The sequence below is a fragment of the Puma concolor genome, chromosome B2, assembly GCF_028749965.1.
Source record: "Puma concolor isolate L17-30 chromosome B2, mPumCon1.1.hap2, whole genome shotgun sequence".
Taxonomy (NCBI): domain Eukaryota; kingdom Metazoa; phylum Chordata; class Mammalia; order Carnivora; family Felidae; genus Puma; species Puma concolor.
This window is the reverse complement of record NC_141671.1, coordinates 30,114,703-30,125,747: the sequence shown is the minus strand read 5'-3', so window position 1 is coordinate 30,125,747 and position 11,045 is coordinate 30,114,703. Positions and strand designations below refer to the sequence as shown.

Below are 11,045 nucleotides of genomic sequence, written 5' to 3'. Positions count from 1 at the left end.
GTCTCTCTCACAAGTATGCAAAGTAGCTGGAAAGCAGCTATAGACGTAAAGGAGTACGTGCACCTGTGCTCCAATAATACCTCATTTGAGAAAGCAGGTAACAGGCCAGATTTGGTCCATGAAGTGTAGTTAGCAGCCCCTGGGCCAGCGCTCAATACATTGAAGATGAGGTGGCAATGTCACAGGCGGTGGGTGGGACAGAGCTGATTGGGCTTGGCACAGAAGTGATAGCATCTAACAAACCGAGATGTTTGTCGCAGTTGAGGCGAGTTCCCTCTAGGCAGAAGTGATGGAATATAATTAATGTGTGTGTGTTGGGGTGGGGGGGGCGGTTATTTGCAAAGAATCTGATTGGGATGGAAATGAGGAACACTGAACAAAAGAAAGTGAGACCAGAACAGAAATAAGTAAGATTCAAAAAGAAGGAACAGAATTATATCTAATAGGAGTGGTGGCTTGACTAGAGTCTAGAGCAGAAATGACAGAAACAGGCAAAAAGGTGATGGTTGTCACTGGAGGTAAATGTGTGTGCTTAGAGAAGACATGGTGGTCAGTACCCGATAAAGCTGTGTTGGTGATGGTCTGAGTAGAAAAGTCAGTGACCTTGGTGGGCACCAAGGTGATAGAAGAGACCATGAAAGGTCCAGAGACACTAGTGGAGACTGTGGGGACCTCAGAGGCAGAGGTAAAGGCCAAGGTAGGTGGTAAGGCCAAAGTAAAAGGTGTGGTGACCTCTGAGGCTGTGGTAGGTCCAAAAGGTGAGGTGGAAGCTTCGGTGTTGCCAGAATCTGTTGAAGAATATATGATGGACCCGGATTCTGAGAAAGAAACTGTGGTGCCCATAGAAGCTGTCGTTGAGGGGCGCCTGGGTAGCTCAGTTGGTTAGGTGCAGGCTCTTGATTTCTGCTCAGGTCGTGATCTCACAGTTTGTGAGTTTGAGCCCCACATCAGGCTCCATGCTGACAGCACATAGCCTGCTTGGGATTCTCTCCCTCTCTGCCTGTCCCACCCCTACTTAAACACTTTCTCTCTCTTTCCTTTTCACTCTCAAAATAAATAAACTTTTTTTTTTTAAATAAAGGGATGAGTTAAAGAAAAAAGAAGAAGCTGTAGGTGAGACAGTTAGGGTCTCTCCAGACATTGGAATAGCTGCGGAGGGCACAGATTCTTCTGGAGTCAGAGACTTTAGTGGATACTGTCATTGCCTCAGAGGCCAAGGTAGACACCACACTGCTGTCAGAGATCAGTGGTGGCCTTAGTGGTATCAGCAGTGGTGGTAGATGCCATGGTGGTCTCAGAAGTGGTGGGGGAGGCCATGGTAGTCCCAAAAGCTGTATTCTTAGAGCCTGTGGTGGGCAGAGATGTAATTGTGGAGGCTGTGGTGGTCTCAGAGACCTTGGTAGAGGCCCCAGAAGCCTCAAAGTCTGGGATAGAGGGTATCATTGACACAGATGCTGCAATGGTGGACCTGAGGGCCTCAGAAGTTATTTGAGAGACTAGGGTAGTTGAAGAACTTATGGTGACTTCAGAGGCTATGCTGAGGGCTGTAGTGGGCACAGACATTGTAGTGGAAGGTGTGATGATCTCAGGAGCTATAGTAGAAGCTATGGTGGTGTCCACGCTTATGGAGATTTCAGAGGCAAAGGAAGAGGCCTCTGTGGACATGGTGATCTCAGAGCCTGTGGTGGACACAGACTCTGCAGTGGTGTTTGAGCTGCGGTGAAGTCTATGGTGGCCCTGGGGTCTGTGATGATTTCAGAGGTTGTAGTGAAGACTGTGGTGGGCACAGATGTCATCACGGAGGGAGCAGTGCTCTCAGAGGCTGTGAAGGACAGAGATGCTGTGGTGTCAGCAGTTATTGGGGTGACTGCAGAAGGCACAGACTTCAAAATTGTCACAAGGGCTTTGGTGGAAACTGTACTGATATCAGAGGCTGTGTTGGCAGGTATCGTAGTCTCAGAGGTGGTGGTAGAGGCCATGATGTTCTCAGAGGCTGTTGTAATCTTTGAGCCTGAGTTGTAGACCATGGTAGGCACAGAGGTTATTATGGAGGACACGGTAGTCTCAGAGGCTGGGGTGCAGGCCATCATTGGCACAGACAGTGTAGTGAAGGACTTCATGGTTTCAGAAACTGTACGGGAGACTGAGGTAGTCTCAGAGCCTGTGGTGGTTTCAGAGGCTGTGGGAGAGGTCATGGTGGATACAGATGCTGTGGTGGAGGGTGTGGTGCCTCAGAGGCTGTGGTGATGGTTGTGTGGTCTCAGAAGCTGTGGTGGAGACCTTGATGGCCTGAGAGGTTGAGTTGCTCTGAGGACCTGTGGGAGGAGCCCATTGTGGACACACACTGTGGTGTCTCCTGAGGCCGTGGTTGTCTTGGTAGTGTGCCTGGCAGCTGTGATCAAGGGTATGGAGGGCTCAGAGGCTATGGTGGACCCAGGAGTTGTAGTCCTCCCTAAAATACATTAATTTTTATTCAGGAATAACCCTAATTTTTGCATTTTTTTATATTTAATTAAGAATATTGTGCAAATTTGTCATTCTTGTTTCCTTTAAGTCAGCAGAACTACTGGTATCTAGACTGCAGTTAATCTCCGCCCCCCCCCCCCCCAATGTGGATGCTGTGGGCACGCCTGCTGAGTCACTTGTGCTTCTGTGTTGAATGAATCGTTTGATCAATCACCTCTATACTCTTCTTTCTTCAAGAATTTTGCTAATCAGTGTCCTCAGTCTTTTGGTTTCTGTGGGTTTTTTGTTGCTGTTCGCCTAGGTGAATCTTAAAATCTAACAGATGTTAAGGAGGCAACACAAACAGAAACTGCATATCATTTCTCTAACACGAAGGATTGTTGGAGCTCAGATGAAGGAGAAATTGTGTTGTTTGAAAACATAGAGGTCATCTGGACAGATATCCCCAGAAGCATTCCCTCAGCTGGGTGAAAGTAAAGGGGAGGTCACACCAAAACGGTAGGACACTTGAGCTGAGACCCTCAAGTGCAAATCCCCCATTGATTCTTTGCGACCTTCAGCATACTGTCCCTGCCTGAGCAGAGCCCACAGATTGTTATGCATGAAATGAAGGCAGCCAGGTTGTAGTTTTTAAATGAGGCCAAATGCTTCATCACCTCTTAGACAGTGAAGGTCAGAACTGATGTGTTAGGCAGTTTGTATCAGTTCTCTCAGTAAAAAGACACAAGGAAATGGTAAGGGAAAATCTTTGGAATAATTTCTTTCTTTTATTTAGTTACTTTTTAGTATAAAATGCTAGACCAAGTAGTAGCAGGGGGAATGGGTTAGAGAAGAATCTGGGAGATTGATCTAAATTTCTCTCTGATAGGTGCTCTCTGTCCCAGTACTTCATTTTCATCATTCAAAAATATTCCTCAAGAAACATCTGTAAAGGAGCGCCTGGGTGGCTCAGTTGGTTGAGCATCCGGCTTTGGCTCAGGTCATGATCTTGCAGTTTGTGAGTTCAAGCCCCGCGTCAGGCTCTTTGCTGACAGCTCAGAGCCTGGAGCCTGTTTCGGATTCTGTGTCTCCCTCTCTCTCTGCTTCTCCCCCACTCATGTTCTGTCTCTGTCTCTCTCTAAAAAATAAATAAACATTACAAAAATAATTAAAAAAAAAAAGAAACTTCTATAAAGCATATAGGATTCCAGGCATGGGACACAGTGTTAAAAAATAGGTATGAAGCTTATATTCAAGTAAGGGAGAAAGACGATGAATAAATACACAGATAATATATGAAACAAAATAACCTATGAATCTCTGTCTAGGATTCTTTCAGGGCCCAAAAGGAAGACGCTGTCTTGCCCTTCAGACAGACTGTGGAAATAGTCGCTCAAAAGAAAGATGAAGGGCTGGAGCATCTTATCAAAGCAGATAAATACTTGAAAACTGCTTTTCTTTTAATGGCAACCAGATACTGATGGTAACACTTCTGAATCTGGAGACATAAAGCTTCTGAGAAAGCAGGCATGATGTTGAAGGAGATGCAGGAACTACCAACTGATGGAGAAAGCCAGAACAATATTTCTAGAAAATAACACTCCCAACAGAGCAACCTTGAAGGAACTGAAACACAGCAGGCACTGGAACTAGCTGGAAAGCTCATAGAAAATGTCAATCTGGAAAACTCTGGACAATTTTATCAACAGACAGCCCACATGTTTGAAAATGAGAAACACTTCAACAGGAATTTGAATGCTTAGGGAAAGCCTTGAGACTGCTGGCACAAGAATTGATCGGGCAGCACTCTATTCAGAAAGCAAAAATGTTAATAAGGACAATAAGAATTATTCAATGGGGTATAAGAAAACAATTGCTCAAGTCTTAGTTTACCTATTCAGAAATGACTACATGGCTACAGAAAGCTATGTCAAGGAGAGTCTAGCACATAGGGTCCATGGAGGTAACAGCTGTGCTACCCTAGATCAGCTTCTGGAAGGGTATGAACAGCAAGACCAAGCTGCAGCATCAGAGGTCTGCCCCTCACCATTCACCATGTTTCAAGTACTTGGACAGAGACGACACTAAGCCAGGCCTGAGTGTGATGGTTCTGGGAGGCAGAATCAGAAATCAGAAACAAGTCACCAGCAATGGTACACAACCATATGAATGTAGTTAATGCCACTGAACTGTTCACTTAAAATTGGTTAAAATGGTAAACTTTCTGTTATGTATGTTCTACCACAGTAAAAATTTTGAGGAAAAAAGGAGGAAGAGGAGGAGGAGAATGAGAAGAATTAGACTGAAGAGGAAGAGGCGGAGGAGGAGGAAAAGGAAGAAGAAGAGGAAGAAGGAGAAGGAGAAGGAAGAAGAAGAAGAAGAAGAAGAAGAAGAAGAAGAAGAAGAAGAAGATCAGTGACACCACGGGCCAAGCCTGATGGTGTCCCTACCACAGAACTGATGAAGTGGAAGGTGCATATGCAGAAAACTCTGCTAGCATTCTGCTTTGCAAAAAAAGAAAAGGAAAACTTCTGGTATACCATTTCATGGACTTGGAGCTTGTTGAAGAGCATTCCATACCTCACTACAACTAAGAAAGATTGCCATTTTCCGTTACCAATTCCCCAAATCACCTGTTTGTGCCCACTACCTGTGAAACATTTTTTTTTCTTTCCATAAGTGCTTTCTTAAGACACAAGAAAGAGTTAACAGCCAATGTGCTGTCATGTTTTAACGCAGTTGATTTTAAAATTTGTGAGCCAGATGTTAGATAAATTATTTTCTGAGAAAGTAGGATAATAGGTGTGGATATTCTCTCTTGGGCCTGTGTAATTTACTATGAGAGAATTTCTTTTTCACTTTATTTAATAATTGCTGCTAAAAATGAAGTTAACTGATAAGAAAATTAATTAGAATTTTAAAAACATGTTTTGTTTTGAAAAGAATATTTATTCCCCATGATATTGGATATATATAAATTATTAAATCTTTTCCGGGGGAAAAATTGGGATAAGAAGTTTTTGAGTCTTACAATATTATTTAGCCTAATTAAAAATTCATTCAAGATCTTTGTTAAAAATCCAGGAATAGCAATATAATATGAATGTGTTGTTTATTTTTCTAAAATTTTTTAATGTTTATTTATTTTTGAGAGAGAGACAGAGTGCAAGCAGGGAAGGAGCAGAGAGAGGGGAGACACAGAATCTGAAGCAGGCTCCAGGCCCTGAGCTGTCAGCACAGAGCCGGATGTCAGCACAGAGCTCGAACTCACAAACCATGAGATCGTGACCTGAACTGAAGTTGGACGCTTAACTGACTAAGCCACGCTGGTGCCCCTAAATATGTTGTTTAAATCTGTAGGTGCAAATACCAAGAGAAAAAGCTAAAAGTTGGAAGTTGCTGCCTCTGGACAGCAGGCATCAGGTGTGAAAAGGAGGGGTGCATCAGAGATGGCTATTTTCTGTAATGAGCCTGTAGGACTACTGGACTTCAAAAACTACATGAATTACTCTGATAAAATCTGCAAAGGAAATATATACACAGTGAGTAGGAGATGAGAAAATGAATATTGTGTTTATAGGGAATTATTTCAAGAAACTTGGCAATGACAGAGGGTAGAGCTGGGAAAGATATGGGCTTATTAAGGATGGATACTGGAAGAACAGTTTTCAAAGTGTGGTCACTAGACCACAGGCTTCAAGGTTGGTTAAGAGCTTGTTAAAATGCAGATCCCAGCCCCTATCCCGGATTTACCGATTCAGGAACCCTAAGGGACAGGGACCAAAACCTGCATTTTAGAAATGATCTCATATATATAGAATGAAATATTATTCAGCCATAAAAAAGAAGGAAATCCTGCCATTTGTGACAACATGGATGGACCTTGAAGACATTATGCTAAGTGAAGTAAATCAAACAAAGACAAATGCTATATGATCTCATATGTGGAAGCTAAAACAAAATAAGCTTATGGCTACAGAGAACAGATTGGTGGTCACCAGAGGCAGGTGTTAGGAGTGAGCAAAATGCATGAACGGGATCAGAAGGTACAAACTTCCAATTATAAGATAAATAAGTCCTGGGGCGCCTGGGTGGCTCAGCTGGTTGAGTGTCTGACTTCAGCCCAAGTCATGATCTCACGGTTCCTGAGTTCTAGCTCCACATTGGGCTTTGCACTGGCAGCGCAGACCCTGCTTTTGATTCTCTGTCTCCATCTCTCTCTGCCCCTCGCCCCCCAAAAATAAAGAAATGTTAAAAAAAATTTTTTTAAATATAAGTCCTGGGGGTGTAATGTACAGCATGGTGACTATAGTTAATAATACTGTATCACATATTTCAAAGTTGCAAAGAGCATAGATATTAAAAGTTCTCAACACACACATACACACAAATTGTAACTATATGTGGTGATGGATGTTAACTAGACTTATCGTGGTGACCATGTCACAATATATACAAATATCCAATCATCCTGTTGCACACCTGAAACTAATATAATATTGTATATTAACTATACCTCAATTATAAATAAATGGTTTGTAATAAATAAATAAGTAAACAAGTAGAATCTCTTCCAGGTGATTCTTGTGTACACTTTTCTAGAGCTTGTTTGGATGCTGATGGATGGACCCCAGAGAAAGAGAAGTAGACAGTGTGGGAGGGGGAGGAGAAGCCTACTGAGAGGCAGGAAGTGTGGGATGGGAACCAGAACCCAGGTTGGAGAGACACTCCTCCAATGTAAAGGGGGAGCAGGGAGGAAGAGAATGAATGCCAATGAGGGAAACTATGAAGACCTGATAGTGGGAAGATGAGGTGGTGCTTGCCGGTATTTTTGCATACTTAAAAGAGTTATAAGTATTTGTGTGTCATTCCTTGTGTGATATCTGCCTTTCCTGGTGGATTGTGAGATCTTTACCTAAAGGCAGGACCTGTTGCTTGCTTTATTCACTGATGTTATCTTCAGATCTAGCACGGAGGAAATGCTCCAAAAATGTTTGCTGGACGAATACATGAGCCTCATGTTTGATATGATGTGACATCCAAGTGAAGATGTTATGGGAAAAATAAGCCTGGAAATACAGGACTGGATTTCAGAGCAAAGAGAGGCTAATGATGAGTCTGCAAGTCCTCTGCAGTAATAATGGTTCAAATCGAAGGGGTTCACAGAGAGGCAAGAAGGAGAAAGAGAACAGAATGTGCAAGACAGCTGTCTCCAGGAGACAGTCATTGGGAGGGAGCAGATGGAGGATGCAAGAAATAAATATCAAAAGAAAAAGAAAAACACCACCCAAAGTCCTTTTGCTAATCCAACCCAGGCCTACTTCTGTCAACTCCACACTTACCCTGCTACTCCCTTTTTAGGCATTCCATCCTACAGTGGAAATGAAGAGTTATCTGGCATTGTTTTTAACACTTAAAAAGAGAAACTTGAAAGTCTGGAGGAGTCTAAGAGAGAAGTCAGGTGAAATGGCTAGGAACATAGGAGCCCAGACTTTACTTCTCCTCTGGCTAATTTCATCCACAGTTCCCACTGCCCTGGGGTTTCTGTGGTCCCTCTGCATGTGTCTCTATCCAGGGAGAGCTGACCAAGGATTCACATTTAGGCAGCATTTCTGGTAGGGATATTTTCATTTCCCTTGGCTTTCATTTCCCTAGCCTCAGACTTGGAGGCTAACTCTAATAAGGAATTAAGGATGATATAGAAACTAGGATTTTCATGTTAGATACAAAACATTTATCAAGCAGCTATTACACTCCAGGATTCTAAGGGAAAAATCAAAATAAAGTTGCTATTTGTGTTCCTGCTTATAGTTGAAGGTTGGAGGGAGAGGAGAAAGGTGGATTTGCTGCAAGGTGAAGGTGAGGGCCACAATTGTGGTCAATGGGGGCTAGGGTCAGTACTGACTTTCACAGAAATAGGAGAAAAGAAGTTTATCATCTTTGCTTCCAGAAAAAGAATGAGAATATGCAAGCAGAGTGCCTCGGACAGAGACCTTTGTCTCCTGACTTTCTGTGGCTTCCATATCCTCTGTGATTGATGGATAATTCATGTACCAGGTCCCAGGATTCCAAAGAGAAGCTGCATTAGGATGCAGGAGGCAGGCGATAATTTTCCTCTCTTCATCTTGAAATAATCCACATTGGAAGTTGTTATCTAGCATGGTGGGTTCTACGGCAGAAATGGACTACATAGGATGAGTTGATGCCTGGAGTCTCACTAGGACATGAAGTTTCAGGAAGAATTAAAAGCTTGCCAGGGCCAGGGTTGTGGGAGGAGGAAGATCAACTGGGATGAGTTCCGTGGTAGTAGGGAGCCAGGGACTTGAACAGCTGGATTCTTGGATTCTAACACTTGCTCCACAATATGCCCAGCTTACTTTCTTGTCTCACTTGGCCATTGCTATGGGCTTTGTAATTGCTGCTAAGCAGGGGAAGCCATAACTTTTGGCCCTCCCTCTACAGAGAGGGGTGCTTCTGGCAATTTAGGGGGGTAGGAACAGGGAGAGAGAGAGAACAAGGGGATCAAATGTGTCAAAAGAAAAGGAGACCCACCCTTGGGGCCAGAGATCAGCAAAAACCTGTTTTCTCTGGGGATGTCTCATTTCTGGAGCAGAGGTCTTTGTAGCAGGCAGAAAGGAGAAAAATGAGGGTGACTGGGTCCCAAATCATTCGATATTCTTACTGTGCCAGCATTCACTGTCCAGGAGCAGGTGGACAGAGAGTGCTAGCACAGTCAGCTGTAAGGGGGTCTGGGTGCTGGGAGGGAGGGCAAAGTGCTTCTGCCCTGTGGGGCCAGAAGAACAAAACTCTGGAAGTCCAAGGGGCTGAAAGGGGAACCTGGACTCCAGAAGAAGGAGCTGGACCTTTTCTTGCACAAACCTCAATTATACTTTTTTCCTTAGGTGGTCCCTATAAACATCCCACCCATCTAGATCATGCTGCCAAGTTACAGGGATCCTGGCTCCACTAAGGGACAAAGTAAAGTTGTGTTGGGAGAAAAACTCTGCTCCCAGGAGCTGTGTGGGTTTGAACAAGGTTCTTCGCTGAGCCTCGGTTTTGTCTTCTGTCAAACAAGCTTAGTAAGAAAGAACTCGCAGAGTTAACAGAAGATTGAAGCACGTGATGTGGTGAAAGAAAGCACAGCGAAAACTTTAGTTTTATTATGGATGGTGCGCAGATGGAAGGAAGCCGAGGCCTGTCAATCTGGCTCTCAGGGCAGGAAGCCAGGGCTAGGAACTGCACCCCAACTCCGAGGGTGGCTGGCGGTGCGGGGCGTGGTCCAAGGGCGTGCTCACGGTGGCCAAGTAGAGGGGGCGCCTGGGTGTGGCTGGCCTTGAACCACCAATCCACTCAGTTACCCAGCGAGACCCAGGAGCCTCCAGCCAAGTGGAACCTAGAGCGAAGGAAGGAGGCTGCTCTGGTCCCCTGTCCCTCACCCCCGATCCTGGCCCGCCCTGCCCGGGCTCACCCCTCTGCCCTTGCACCTGTTGCCCACTTCAGCCCTAGAGGTCTTGGGCACTGATCTATCCTGGGGATGTGGGGATTAAGCTTGTGAGGAGGGAACCATTCCCTCCTTGCCACTCATTATGTAATTTTCTCTAATGAGAGCCCAACCCGAGAGCTTGTCAGAGGATTTCCCCCGTAGATTTCCAAGTAAGCATTGTAGCGGGAGAGAGAAATGGGAAGGGAGACAATCAGCAGCTGTGGTGGGGCCCACAGTCCCTGCAGCACTTGTGAGATGGAGAACCTCCTATACACCCCCAAATACACACCCTTTGACCCCAGAGCTCCATTTGGGTCCTTTTGCAGGGAGGCCTCCGTGGGATTCAATGTTTGGCACTCTAGGGGCAAAGGTGCTCTTGCTTGGTTTTGTTTTAGTTTTTAAATTGGGGTCCATGCTGGAGAAATTCAATGCTTATAGGCTAGGTATAGGGGGTATCTACTTTCCTCCCAGAAAGAGTGACACTCCTGTCCTGGCAGCTGCCGCATGCTGTCACCATCTGCCCGGATGACTACAAGCCTGGTATCCTTTTCTTTTTTTCCCAGGCACTCCAGCCCTTTCCAGAAACCAGGTGTTCTGGAGAGAGGGCTCTCTCCAGGGACCCAAGTCTGGGGTTCCTGTGGCACCTTTCTGGGATCCAAGCTACAATCCTGCCTTTAGCAGAGTAGAGCTCTGGTGGGAGATTCAGAGAGTTCCTGAGCCTGCAGTGTGCCCTGGCAGATAACTCAGTGGCATGAGACCACTGTCTGTGGTAGACTTCCAGATTCCTGAAAATGGGAATGCCAAAAGTAGCAGAGAGGGTTGCTATTTGATTCTCAATGAAGTTAAACTTGGAAGGCCTGTGCCTTTCTGGTCAGGGAAATTGCTGATCCTCCTTTGGTAAGAGTGAGCCAAGGCCATGTGGGTGATGGGCAGTTGGTCTGCTGGGAGTGATGTTTGGGCATGGAATGGCTTTGGAGCAGGGCTAGTATCCTAACATAAATTTGGGATGTAGTAGTTGCCCATGAATATTGGATTTAATTCATTAGAGTCATGCTTTATTCTGTGTAGTACTGCCTTGTGAGAACTCTTAGTGAATTATGTATTTAATTTCCCTATA

The 11,045-nt window shown here is 44.8% G+C and overlaps 1 pseudogene; it reads left to right on the top strand.

The window, feature by feature from the left end:
* Positions 1 to 2,025: 2,025 nt before the first annotated feature.
* LOC112853794 (gamma-soluble NSF attachment protein pseudogene) lies at positions 2,026 to 4,624 on the top strand (annotated as a pseudogene).
* Positions 4,625 to 11,045: the final 6,421 nt, after the last annotated feature.